The sequence below is a fragment of the Lepus europaeus genome, chromosome 5 (genome assembly GCF_033115175.1).
Source record: "Lepus europaeus isolate LE1 chromosome 5, mLepTim1.pri, whole genome shotgun sequence".
In the NCBI taxonomy this organism is placed as follows: Eukaryota; Metazoa; Chordata; class Mammalia; order Lagomorpha; family Leporidae; genus Lepus; species Lepus europaeus.
This window is the reverse complement of record NC_084831.1, coordinates 135158231-135173069: the sequence shown is the minus strand read 5'-3', so window position 1 is coordinate 135173069 and position 14839 is coordinate 135158231.

Genomic DNA, 14839 nt, shown 5'->3' with positions numbered 1-14839 from the left:
ATCCCTCTAATACATTCCATCTTCTTTAGGAAACAGTTGTGGTGATGAACAGCAGCTTTCTCCTTATCACATGTGTATGTTACTCCCACTTGTTAAAATTATCATAGACCTTACAGGTTTCCCAATTTTTGGTAGGGTTGAGATAAAATCAGTTAACATGGCTGTTGAGGGCCTGTGGGTTCTGGCCCTGAATCATGTGGAAACTGATGAGATGAACATCGCCTTGCTAACCCTTGCTCCAGAGACACTGACCTCAACTCCGCACTGCATCCTACATGATAAAGGCCACACTCAGGCTTTGTGTATGTCTGAAACACCCTTGCTTCCCCCTGAGCCAGTCAGTTCCTACCATACCTTAACAATTCAGATCGAAAGTTACATTCACTTGGGAGTCTCCCAGATCCTTATATACCTATGGAGCACTTACCACAATATTTAGGAAGAAAAATTATAAAGCAAGTTAATAGGAAAATATGCATTTTAGATTGTTTCCTCTAATGTAATCCCATTGCTGAAGCATCAGCTCCATAAGGTTATGAATTGTGTCTGGTTAACTCATCTGTACATCCACAGGGTCATTGTAATGTTTAGTGCACAATTTAACTCATGGGTGAATGATTAAGTGAATAAACACAACACCAGATTTTCTGATACTAAGTGGATAGATATGTTGAATGTAAATGGCCTAAACTCTCCAGTTAAAAGATGCAGACTGGCTGAATGGATTAAAAAGATAAGATCTATCTATTTTCTGCCTACAAGAAACACATCTCACCACACACACACAAAAAAAAAAAAAAAACCTGAAAGTGAAAGGATGGAAAAAGATATCCCAAACTAATGGCAAGCCAAAAAGTGTAGGTGTAGCCATCCTAATATCAGACAAAATAGACTTTAACTCAAAAACCATTAAAAGAAACAGAGAAGGGCACTATGTAATGATTACGCCATCAATTCAACAGGAAGATGTGACTATAATAAACATATGTGCACCCAATTACAGGATGCCTGCCTATTTAAAAGAATTATTAATGGATCTAAAGGGAAACACAGCCTTCAATACAATAGCAATGGGGGACTTTAACATCCCACTTTCATCAATAGATAAATCAACCAGACAGAAAACCAAAAAACAGAGCTAATGAAAACCAAGTGGACCTAACCAATATCTACAGAACTTTTCACCCCACAGTGGCAGAATACACATTCTTCTCATCAGTTCTTGGAACTTTTCTCTAAGATAGACCATATACTTGGCCATAAAGCAAGTCTCATCAAATTTTAAAAAATTTTAAAAAATCATACCATGATCTTCTCTGATCACAATGGATTGAAGATGGAAATCCACAACTCAAGACTCTGTAGAGCATATGCAAACACATGGAGACTGAACAACATATTCCTGAATGAAGAATGAGTCATGGAAAACATTGAAAGAGAAATAAAAATAATTCCTGGAGACAAATAAAAATGACAAAACATCATATCAAAACTTTATGGGATATAGCAAAAGCAGTGTTAAGAGGAACTTTACAGCAACTGGTGCCTATATCAAGAAACTGAAAGTCACCAAATAAATAAGCTATCAATGCATCTCAAGCTCCTAGAAAAACAACAACAACAAACCAAACCCAAATTAGTAGAAACAAAGAAATAATTAAAATTAGAGAAATAAACAAAACTGAAGCAAAAATGCAAAAGCTTAATGAAATAAATAACTGATTTTTTGAAAAACTAAACAAAATTGACATAACATTGGCCCAACTAACCAAAAAAAAAAGAGGGAGAAGATCCAAATCAATAAAATCAGAGATGAAAAAGGAAATGTAATAACATATATACAGAAATAAAAAAGAATCATCAGGAATTACTACAAAGATCTGTATGCCAACAAATTAGGACACCTAGAAAAAAATGAATAGATTCCTGGGCACATACAATCTACCAAAAGGTAGAGACTGTTAATTGTTCTCCACATGACTTCTTGACCACACAATCTTTGGCCACTCAATATGGTCAAAACATTGACCACCAGTCAATGTTCTCTCTGATGAATGGTAAGCAGAAGGAAAGTGTACAAATTTAGCATCCCATGCTTGAAAGGATAACCCATGTCCAAGATATTTCTATCTTTTCCCACTGGCTGGAATTGAGACAGAGAGACTCAGCTTCAGCCTTGTAGACAATAAAATGCCCATTGTGGCGAGGAGGACCAGTGTGATGATGTAGCAGGTAAAGCCACCTCCTGCAGTGCCAGCATCACATACAGATGCCAGTTCGAGTCCCAATTGCTCCATTTCCAGTCCAGCTCTCTGTTATGGCCTGGGAATGCCGTAGATGATGACCCAAGTCAGTGGACTCCTGCACTACGTGGGAGATCTGGAAGAAGCTCCTGGCTCCCATCTCTGGCCATTGCAGCCATTTGGGGAGTGAACCAGCAGATGAAAGACCTCTCTTTCTCTCCCTCTCTGCCTCTGCCTCTGCTTCCCTGTAACTCTGCCTTTCAAATAAATAAATAAATGTATTTTTAAACAATGCTCATTGGGAAAGTAAAAGCCCTCCCATTCCACCAGCAGCTTGGGAAGCTGGAGTGCTTTACAGAGCAAGCACTAACCATCATGGACTTCTATATGAGAAAGAATATATGGTTATTCTGAATCTTTGCATTTAGGGATCTCTTTATTGCAGTGATGTAGTCCTTGCCTTAATCAATCGGCTCTTATCTAAAGATTCATCTTTCTAAAACCTGAAAACACATTACTAAAACTTTATCCTGTGCCATAAAAATCTCTCTCTTAAAAGTGCAAGCACTATCTCAGGAAGGATTAGCATAACATGGTATTATACATCAGTTGTGACTTGAAATGAATGAGCTTCTAATGATCATTTCTGGAAGAGAATGAAGAACATCACACAAGCATTCTTCCAGGCCAACAGGATGTACACCTTTCGCAGGGAAGATAGTTTTCACATGCAGTTACTGTTTTCAGCTTCAATCCTGTGAATTCTAGCTGGCAGGCATGCTCCTTAGTCACTTGCAGCTTCTTAGAGTCTAGCCTGCTTCTCAATAGCAAAACTCTTCCATTGCACTGGCAAGAGTAAAGTTATATTCAGACACAATTTTTTGTGTGTAATGATGTAAAATAGAAGATTGTATAGCAACTTGTATTTTATTATTGTAATTATTTTAATAACAGAATTTGTGGCAGGGTTTGGCTAGAGCTTCAGCAATTCCTTTTCACTTCTGGTAGGTAGGAAGAGAGTATTTCCCAGTCTGCCTGATAGTGACATTGAGTAAGTGACTGGGCAATCAGCATGAGTGAGAGTGATGATGAGTACCATTTCTGTGCCTATGAGTTTAAGAACTCAGTATTCTTACTAGTACCCTTCTGCATCAGATGCCATCTGTTAAAGACGATGGCATCACCAAGACTAAACGTGCTTGATCCTTGAGTAATTACCTGGAGGATGACTTCCCAGCCAAGGTGCCCAATTCACATCAGACTATTATATGAAGACCAGAGATAATGTTCTACACATCTGGTAAGAGTACTACTGGCCATAGTACCATAGTTTTTAGCCACACAGAGTCTTGAAATCCAACTGTTTTTTCTACTTCAAGCAAAAAGCATTACAAGTAGAAAAGAAAAAACAGGGTTACCATCAGGACAAAGCAGAAATTATTTTGATTATGATCATCATTACACAATGTAGATGTGTATCAAATCATGATGTACATCTTGAAAAAACAATCCTTATCAATTAAATATTTAAAATTAAAAATGAGATTTTTAAGGGCCCTCCATATCAGGAGCTCTTATGGTATAGATCAGTTAGCATCTAATACTTAAGGTGGACATTAATATGAAAAAAAAAAAAGAAGAAAGTCTCTGTTAAAGATGAAATTAAAGGTAAAGTCATTTGCCATTTTTTTCTTCACAATAAGAGCCATCTTAAAAGCCACCACAGAAGTCAGCAGGTAAATGAGAGGCACTTTCAAGTGTGTGAAGTATGCCATACAAGATCTTTGGCTGTGGTTTCTTATGTGTATAAATGACTAGAAGCAAATAAACAACAAGTATTCTGAATGTTGATGGGATAGATTGGTCAAAGAAATCTGGGCCATGACTTGTAAGTTTGCAATTGATAACATAATTTGGGTGAGCCCAAAGTCACACCAAAAGAAGGAGGTTTTTAAAGTTGGGCAAAATCCTAGAAGTGCACCCATCATGATCCCTACCTTAGGGAGAAACAATCCAGGTCCGTGGAGGACAATGAACAAAGCCGATTCTCTCAGAAGGTAGAAACCAGAGGAAACCAAATTGCCCAACTAAGCAGCTCACTCCAGTGCCAGGGACCAGATTCCTTGCTGTCTCTGCCTGGCAGGATTTGACTATCTCTGTAGATCAATGAACACATGTTCCCCCTTTCTCCTCCTCTTGATGGTAGCTTCTTTTTCTTTCTTTTTTAAAAAAGATTAATTTATTAATTTGAAAGGCAGACTTACTGAAAGAGAGAGAAAGAGAGATCTTCCATCTACTGGTTTGCTCCCCAAATGGCAACAATAGTTGGAGCTGGGCCAATCCAAAGCCAGGATGCAGGAGCTTCTTCCAGGTCTCCCACATGGGTGCAGGAGTCCAAGAACAGGGGCCCCGGCACTTGGGCCATCTTCCATTGCTTTCCCAAGCACATTAGCAGGGAGCTGGATTAGAAGTAAATCATCTGGGACTTCAACCAGCACCCATATTGGATACCAGCACTGCAGGCCATGGTTTTACCCACTGCATCACACCAGCAGTCACTGATGGCAGCTTTCAATGTAATTATCTCTTTCTGCTCCACTATTATATATTGAATGGGCTGGAGGCAGAGAACACCGTTTATTTCTGCCTGTAGAGTATGACACGGTCATAATTAGAGAGTTGTCCTGTTTTGATTCTGAGGAGTAGCAGAAAAAAGAATCTGATCCCCCATCAAAACGTTAAAGCTACAATTAGCCCTGCATCCCCAAGACATGGAATCTTATTACAAGAGAAAAATGACACTCTTTTTTCAAGTTAGTGACTTTCACTTCTGTTTCTTTCAGCCTAATATAATTCTTCACTATAAAATATGGTGCACTGCTGGTTTTCTGCACTCAAAGCCAAGTCCTTTACTCTTCTATGCATGTAATACCTTGTTTTATTTGCTTAATCTTGAGTCACCTCGGTTTTAAATACCACAATGAAAACATTCTTCCAATTAAAACTATAAGATGGCATTGACTATATGTCCACTTTTCAGAGAATGAAAAATGAGATTCAATTAAATATGCTGAGTGGAATTAGAGTTTGATCAATTTGGAGGGCAATGGAGGATGGCCCAAGTGCTTGGGCCCCTGCACCCCCATGGGAGACCAGGAAGAAGCACCTGGCCCCTGGCTTCAGATTGGCACAGCTTGCTGGCCATAGCGGACATTTGGGGGGTGAACCAACGGAAGGAAGACCTTTCTCTCTGTCTCTCTCTCACACTGTCTAAACTCTACCTGTCAAATTAAAAAAATAAAATATGTATTGGTATATAGAGAATATTTTGGAAATGTGCACACACAAAAAAATTCATGTTGACACCCCTGGGGAGTCAAAATGAAGGATATAGAGAGGAAAGACAGATCATAACTTTTTTAATTTTTTAAAACTTTATGCCAGATTTTGAACACAATTCGGGTGAGCATTAAATTTTATCCACCACAGTAATTCAAGTCCTAGAACTAGGCTTGTCACACAGTGAACAATCAGACATGTTGATCAAATGAATGATTTTTACAAGTCACTGTCATTGGAAATGAGGTACATTTCTTTTTCACCTCCTTAGAGTAAGAGGAGACTTCAAAAATTTCATTGAAACTGAAATTTGAAAATTCAGTGCACATTTTTTTTCAAAATCAATTCATACTTTTTTCATAATATGTATGCTCCATTAACTTATTGAAGACCTCTTAATGCATGGATTCAAAAAGGTTTTGCACTACAATAAACTGTGTTTTAATTCCATTTTCCAATAACATTTTGAAGTTTGTCATATATTTTTATAGCTAAGGTAAACATACTAGTTAACTTTTATTGTAAGCACTTTATATCTATCATTTGATTCACAGAATGACCTTCTGAAGGTAAACAAAGTTTTATTCACTTTATATCTAAGGAAACCAAAGCACAGTGACAGTAACTTTCCAGGACACATAACTAGTAAGTAGAAGTTCAAGGGTTCCAGAAAACCCAGACTTTTACTCTAATCCCACCCAACTCTTAATTGTTAACTTCTGCTTCTAAGTCCTCTGAAAGCTTATGATACAAGTTAATCATACCTTGTGATTATAGTATGCTAACTTATATGAAGATAATGACTAAATAAAATCTTCTACATATGTTACTTTCACAAAAATTTAATCTGTAGTAGAAGGGATATATCCCTATTTTAGAAAAGAAAAATCTTGGGACTAGTGCTGTGGCCTACTAGGCTAAGCCCTTGCCTGCAGGGCCAGCAACCCATTTGGGCCCCAGTTCAAGTGATAGCTGCTCCACTTCTGATCCAGCTTCCTGCTAATGGCCTGAGAAAGCAGTGGAAGATCGCCCAAGACCTTGGGTCCCTGCACCCACAAGGGTAACCGGGAAGAAACTTTTGGATCCTGGCTTTGGATTGGCCCAGCTCCAGCCATTGAAGCAATCTGGGGAGTGATCCAGCTCATGGAAGACCTCTGTCTCTTCCACTCTCTATCTGTAATTCTGCCTCTCAAATAAAATAAATAAATCTTTAAAAAAAGAACGACAAGAAAGCATCTTTAGGTTTAGCACCTTCCTTAACCAACAGATGATCATAGACTGAGCCAGTTGTAGGGATATGGAGAAATGGTAGCCCCATGGGCATCAGAAGGATGCCTGGTCCTTTTCCAAAATCAAGTCTAGGTACACTCTTAAAATTCTTTCACTTGTCATCACGTTAATAAGAATCAAGTATTTTTTGCCAGGAAGTGGTGGAGATAAAAGCTTATGTAAAATAGGCACAATCCCCTTGCTAGTTAGTGTCTACTGGAGAGGCAACGGTGAACAAATAAGATTACAAATAAGTGTACCATCATAAGTAAGTAAATTTGTTATGTATGTTATGAAAGGAATTACAGTATGCTCTCAGATCATGTCTTAAGGGACAAAATATAAAATGGGGATTTGAAGAGCTTCTTGAAAGTGAGACGTAGGAATTATATTGAAATTTATCAGTGGAGTAGTTGGGGAAGATAGTTCAGACAGAGGGGAGAGGAGTGAAGGGATGGGGAAGGGATGAGTTGGCTCGTTTAGGAAATAAATGTCCCAAAGTTGATGGGATATGTGAGGAGGAGTGGCACGTGGTGAAAATAGAGTTGTTCATACGATGTAGACTGTACCAAGAATTTTGTGTTTTATTTCAAGAGTTAATGAAGGCCAGGTGCCATGGCTCAATAGGCTAATCCTGCGCCTGCGGCGCCGGCACCCTGAATTCTGTCCTGGTTGCTCCTCTTCCAGTCCAGCTCTCTGCTGTAGCCCAGGAGTGCAGTGGAGGATGGCCCAAGTCACTGGGCCCCGCACCTGCATGGGAGACCAGGAGAAGCACCTGGCTCCTGGCTTCGGATCAGCGCAGTGCGCCAACCACAGCACACCGGGTGCAGCAGTCACTGGGGTGTGAACCAACGGAAAAAAGGAAGACCTTTCTCTCTGTCTCTCTCTCTCACTGTCCACTCTGCCTGTCAAAAAAAAAAAGAGTTAATGAATAGTTTTAGGAAGGAAGATGACCGCCAATTTGAGCACATTTGGCTGCTTCGTCAATAAAGAATTGGAGGAGCGTAAGCATGGAAACAGAAATTAGTTGTGCTATTGTAGTAGGCCAAGAAGCAAGTAATGACAGTGATCTCTACATATAAATCACCCTAAGCCAGGATGCATAATGTAAACTGAGCTCAAATCATTTTTAAAAAATATTTTTACTTATAATTGACACCTAGGAATCATACACATTTATAGGATACAGTGTGATATTTCAATGTACATATTCAACACGTAATAATGAAGTCAGAGCAATTGGGGTATCTGTCAGCTTAGACATATATAATGTTTTGTGTTGGGAATATTCAAAATATGTTCTACCAGCTATTTTGAAATGCATAATGAATGTTTTAAACCATAGTTATCCTACATTTATCTTCCATGTATAATGGAGAATATGCAGTAATTGTCTTTCTGTGCCTGATTTATTTCATCTAACCAAATGTTCTTTAGTTCCATCCATTTGCCACAAGTGACATACAATTGGGTGTACAACTATTGGGAGAAAGCAAATCACTGTGTAGCACCCAAAAGAAGATATGTATGAATCCACAAAATAATACAGAAACTTCTACTCTTGAGCATTAAAGTAAAATATGGAACATAAATTTTGAATAATTTGATGAAACATAATCTGAAAAGACTCCTTATCTTTATTCATTCATTCACTCATTCAATTTTTATTCAATTAAATATATTTTGGGTGTCTCTGGGTAATGGCAATTTCAACTTACTCTTTTTTATTACAAAATGCATTTTTTTTTCTATGCAGAAGTATACAGTGTTACAGTTACAAACTTCATACATTTTATAATTACAACTTTAGGAACAGAGTGACTCTTTCCACCATGCCGGCCCTTCCACTCCCATCTCCTTTATTCCTCGATCTTATTCCCACTATTATTTTTTACTAAGATCTATTGCAATTTACTTTATACACATATGATTAACTAGAATCCCTAGGGACCACTGATGTCAGATTCTATCTTATTTGCTTACAAAGTAGGTTGCCTCAGGAATTTTATGATAATAATAAAAATGACTAATTAGGTTTGTAATATAATTACCTTTTAGTGAAAGTATTGAGGGAATACAAACTAATAATAATGGTAATGCACAGGAGGTCAAAGGTCCAGTTTTGACTCAACCGTCAAGAAATTGATTTGAGAGCAGGTTTGTGGATCCCCCACAGGGTTTGAGGAAAAATTAAGCCAGGCGGGGCACTTTGAAGTTTCTATTGGATCAATAAACACTGACTGTGCTTGTATTTAATATAAACCACAGTACTACTCAACGGTTCTTCACTTGGGTAGCAAGTGTATCTCCCCACAGTTACCTGTGGACACATCAGGTCATGTAAGATTGAAGAACTGGTTCTGGAATCTGCTGGCTGAATAACAACTGCAGACCACTTTGCTTGGAGTCTTAGTTTCCTCTACTGCAAAATAACAGTGATGATGCCTGCCTTAGAGTTGCCCTGGGGATCAGTGTGGTAACTGTGACATTACCTGATACTCGGCAGGCATTCACTGTAAAGCAACATCTTTTAAGTCTCTATGTGCCAGACAGCATTTGAGTCATGTATGCCTACCGCCAATCTTCACTATAATCCTGCAAGATAGATGCTATTTTTCCATCTTTTATAAGCAAGAAAATTTTGCCTCAGTGGGAGTTAAATGGATTTTCACGTCATATGACAAATGCTACATCTCAGCACATTTGGCACAGTTATTTTACATTAACAGGCTGCTATACTGATGCACTAGACACTCTGAAACTACAGCTACCCTAGCAGTTAACATCCATCACAAGCTGTGGAAAAATACACATCAATGAATCTGTGGATTCCATATCTCCATACCTCATCAATGGCCATTCCAAGAGTACTGTTCCTTCTTGCTCCCCAATAAAACATAGCTGGGCTTGAAAATTTTGTCTTCTTTTTTGGTAACTGGTGTCAAGATTACAGAGAAATCCTAACATTTCTTGGAAATGAAAATTGAGTGAATATTACTATTTTAGCCCTAGTATCAAGTTGCCATGAGCAAGTCTGCAAACGAAACACGGGCAGTTGGCAGGACTGTTTCTTTCCTTCTCAGTTTCCGTGTTCGTCTGACTTCTACTTCCCGAGGACCAGGGGATCCAGAACTGTGATCTCTGTCTCTACTGCTGTCCTGGTGTTTGTCTTGTCCACACTTGATAAATAAACGTATTTTATTTTTTATCTCAGAAGGGAAGAAGATTGTATTAATTTAAAGTCATCCATTTTAGTTCCTTAAGAGCACTCAGTTCTGTGGTTATCTTCTTAGAACTGTATCAATGAAGTACATGAAATCTGTTCTCTTTATATAGATAAAATCAGACAACAAGATACAGATCTTGCTGTCAGTTACAATTACATTATTTTCAGATAGTCGAAATACTACATGAAAACAAAGTTCAATATTTCCCAAGATAGTTATAAAATGTACAACTCAGCATTCCACAGTTTCAGAGACACAGTTCACAAAATTAAGGAGGAGTGTTTTCCACCCACAAATTGTATTATGCAAACTTGAAAAAGCAAGGCAGTAGATTGAACTTTGTTTCCATGTAGTATTTTGACTATCTGAAAATAATGTAATTGTAACCTGTAATCTGTATCTTTTATCGTTGTTGGTTTATTTATATTATCTTTATTTTTATTTTCTATAAGGAGAACAGGTTTCATGTACTTCATTGATACAGTTCTAAGAAGATAACCACAGAACTGAGTGCTCTTAAGGAACTAAAATGGATGACTTTAAATTAATACAATCTTCTTCCCTTCTGAGATAAAAAATAAAATAAGTTTATTTATCAAGTATGGACAAGACAAACACCAGGACAGCAGTAGAGACAGAGATCACAGTTCTGGATCCCCTGGTCCTCGGGACGTAGAAGTCAGACGAACACGGAAACTGAGAAGGAAAGAAACAGTCCTGCCAACTGCCCGTGTTTCGTTTGCAGACTTGCTCATGGCAACTTGATACTAGGGCTAAAATAGTAATATTCACTCAATTTTCATTTCCAAGAAATGTTAGGATTTCTCTGTAATCTTGACACCAGTTACCAAAAAAGAAGGCAAAATTTTCAAGCCCAGCTATGTTTTATTGGGGAGCAAGAAGGAACAGTACTCTTGGAATGGCCATTGATGAGGTATGGAGATATGGAATCCACAGATTCATTGATGTGTATTTTTCCACAGCTTGTGATGGATGTTAACTGCTAGGGTAGCTGTAGTTTCAGAGTGTCTAGTGCATCAGTATAGCAGCCTGTTAATGTAAAATAACTGTGCCAAATGTGCTGAGATGTAGCATTTGTCATATGACGTGAAAATCCATTTAACTCCCACTGAGGCAAAATTTTCTTGCTTATAAAAGATGGAAAAATAGCATCTATCTTGCAGGATTATAGTGAAGATTGGCGGTAGGCATACATGACTCAAATGCTGTCTGGCACATAGAGATGTTGCTTTACAGTGAATGCCTGCCGAGTATCAGGTAATGTCACAGTTACCACACTGATCCCCAGGGCAACTCTAAGGCAGGCATCATCACTGTTATTTTGCAGTAGAGGAAACTAAGACTCCAAGCAAAGTGGTCTGCAGTTGTTATTCAGCCAGCAGATTCCAGAACCAGTTCTTCAATCTTACATGACCTGATGTGTCCACAGGTAACTGTGGGGAGATACACTTGCTACCCAAGTGAAGAACCGTTGAGTAGTACTGTGGTTTATATTAAATAGAAGCACAGTCAGTGTTTATTGATCCAATAGAAACTTCAAAGTGCCCCGCCTGGCTTAATTTTTCCTCAAACCCTGTGGGGGATCCACAAACCTGCTCTCAAATCAATTTCTTGACGGTTGAGTCAAAACTGGACCTTTGACCTCCTGTGCATTACCATTATTATTAGTTTGTATTTCCTCAATACTTTCACTAAAAGGTAATTATATTACAAACCTAATTAGTCATTTTTATTATTATCATAAAATTCCTGAGGCAACCTACTTTGTAAGCAAATGAGATTTGTTTAGCTCACAGTTTGGAAGGCTGAAATCCCAAACAGCTTGACACAAGTTTTGTGTAGGGGCTTCTTTGGGTACATCACTCCATGGGGATGGCCTTCTTGGTGACAAGATCCCAAAACGACCCAGGGCATCACATGGCAGAGATAGGGTGTGTGCCACAGTGTGGATGTTCTTTCTCCCTTTCCTCTTAGAGGCCCCAGGACTCAACAGGGGCTCCTAACAACCCTATCTAATCCAACCCCATTCCAAAGTCCCCACCTCTCAACATATAGTCAAATTAAATTTTTACTTTTTTAATATTATATATGCAAATATAATATGCATATACTTAACCCCTCACTGGAGTTTGGGAGCAGAGCAAGTCATTTTAATACTACAGTGAACACCAAATTTTATAGGCTTAATTTGTAACTGTTTATATGTAAGGAAGCAGCACTTTCTGGAATTAAAATGCACTAATAATTTTGTCAATTTACTCCCATCCTTCCCTAAAAAAATCAACTCCCAGGTGTTGATGAGGGAAAAGACAGCACACTTTAGGACGGTTTTAAGTTCGCAGTGGTATTTGTTGAGTGTCTACTTGTTCCAAGCACTATTCTTTTTTTTTTTAGCTTTTATATAATGAATATAAATTTCCAGTGTACAGCTTATGGATTACAATGGCTTCTCCCTCCCATAACTTCCCTCCCACCCGCAACCCTCCCCTCTCCCGCTCCTTCTCCCCTTCCATTTGCATCAAGATTCATTTTCAATTCTCTTTATATACAGAGGATCAATTTAGTATAAAGATTTCAACAGTTTGCACCCACATAGAAACACAAAGTGAAACATACTGTGTGAGTACTAGTTATAGCATCAAATCAAAATGTACAGCAAAGCACATTAAGGACAGAGATCCCACATGAGGAGCAACTGCACAGTGGCTCCTGTTGTTGACACAACAAATTGACACTCTAGTTCATGGTGCCAGTAACCATCCTAGGCTGTCGTCATGAGTTGCCAAGGCTATGGAAGCCTTCCAAGTTTGCCGACTCTGATCATATTTAGACAAGGTCATAAAAGACAGGGTGAGGATAGTAACCAATGATCCTAAGAGTGGCATTTACCAGGTTTGAACAATTATACAGCATTAATTGGGGAAGAGGACCATCAGTACACACAGGTTGGGAGTAGAGCCATTGGTGGTAGAGTAGAGGTTATGATTACACAGGAATGAGGCCCAAGTGCACTAGACAGGGCCTACAACAAAGGACAGAGTCATTATTAGAGGAGCTAAGAAAGGTGCTGTCTAAGCTACAAGTAATTTTTCTGATTGAGAGGCAAATAGAACCTGATAGAAGGGGCTTGATAATAATCTGGTGGGCTTTAGGCCTTGTAAGTTCAGAGGCCCAGACCTATCTATCTCTTCACATGGGGTATATCCTAAGGGAGGTGTGAACCTCCTAGGGGAAGGCACTCTGTTGACTTTCATTACTTGGCTGGCCTGGGAGGAGAGCTGGCCAGGTAAAGGCAGGTGGCATCTCTAACAAGAAATTTACAGTTCTGCCTGCAATGTTGCTGACTCTACTTGACCATCCCCTCAGCTGCAGTGGTCACTTTGGAAGTTGGGCTGAGTGAAGGGCTTTTCAGCTTAGAGCCAATAAGATCTGTGGCTCTGACCTGGGAATCCTTCGACTCCAGGGCAGGTCCATTTCCAGTGATCCAACTCTTGGCAGAGCTGCCAGGGCTCTTCACAAGCTGACTTCTGCTGAAGCCCAGGCTTACCACATTGAAAGCCACTGCAGTGGACTGGCCTGTTGGGTCTCCTTGAGGGCAGATCACTGTACAGATCAGCCATTAATAGGCCTGCCACCCATTGCTTCTGATGCCGAGCTTTCTTTTCCTCCTGGTTTGTGTTAAAGCAGACCAGAGGATGCAAGTCAAGGGAGTGCCCAAGTCCCATCTCTAATCTTCGGTGTCCTGAACTGCAAGTCTATAGTCACAGGCATGTTCTGTAGTAGTTTTTCTAAGGTAGACAATGCCCATGAGGAAAATTATATTCTCACTTTAAAACTTTCTTTCCCTTTGGTCTGAAAGGGAGGTTTTTTCTACTTACTGTATACTTCGCTGATGGTGAAGTAAATCTAGCTATGAGATTATTATTTAAGTTCTTATTTTGGCTATGCTATTACAGAAAAATGTTAGCCATCTCTTTTATAAGGTCTAAAGATTAAATTGTGCGTCCTACAGATTCCTTCAAAATAGAATTAGTTTCCTACCTTGAAGAGAATAGAGAAATGAAAGAACAAGTTGGGCTTAGAATAGAGAAATGAGGGAGCAAGTCCTAGATCACTTGCTGACAATAGCAATATTACATGAATACTTAGCAAACCGTTTCAACCATTAGATAACAACTTAAGAAAACATTTACCAGAAGGTCCAATGCCTTCTATAAATTTTAAGAATCATGCATTTGAAAACACCTCTTAAATATCTAACATGGTGTAGTTTGTTTAGCCAGTAAACTTAAGCACAACCATCTAAAATGTTTTTAGTTTCTTTCTACCAACACGTTTAAAACATATGATACACAGATTCAGGTCCCACAAATTAAAATGTATCTTTGATTGATTTTAGCAGCTTAAATTTATGGACAATCTTATCTATAAGCCATTTAAAATAAAACTCTTAATAAAATTTCCCCATGTGGACATACAATATGTACACACATATAACATAGCATAATAGACCGATATAGCAATTTTAATAATAGCTTTTAAAATCTTTAACTCTTTTTGTAGATTGCCAATTGATTTGAATTGCCAAGCACTATTCTTAGTACTGAGGATATGGTAGGCAATAAAATCAGAAAGAATTATTTTTTTAAAAAATATTTGTTTATTCACTTGAAAGTCAGATTTAGAGAGAGAGAGAGAGAAAGAGAAAGATCTTTCACCAGCTGGTTCATTCCCCAGATG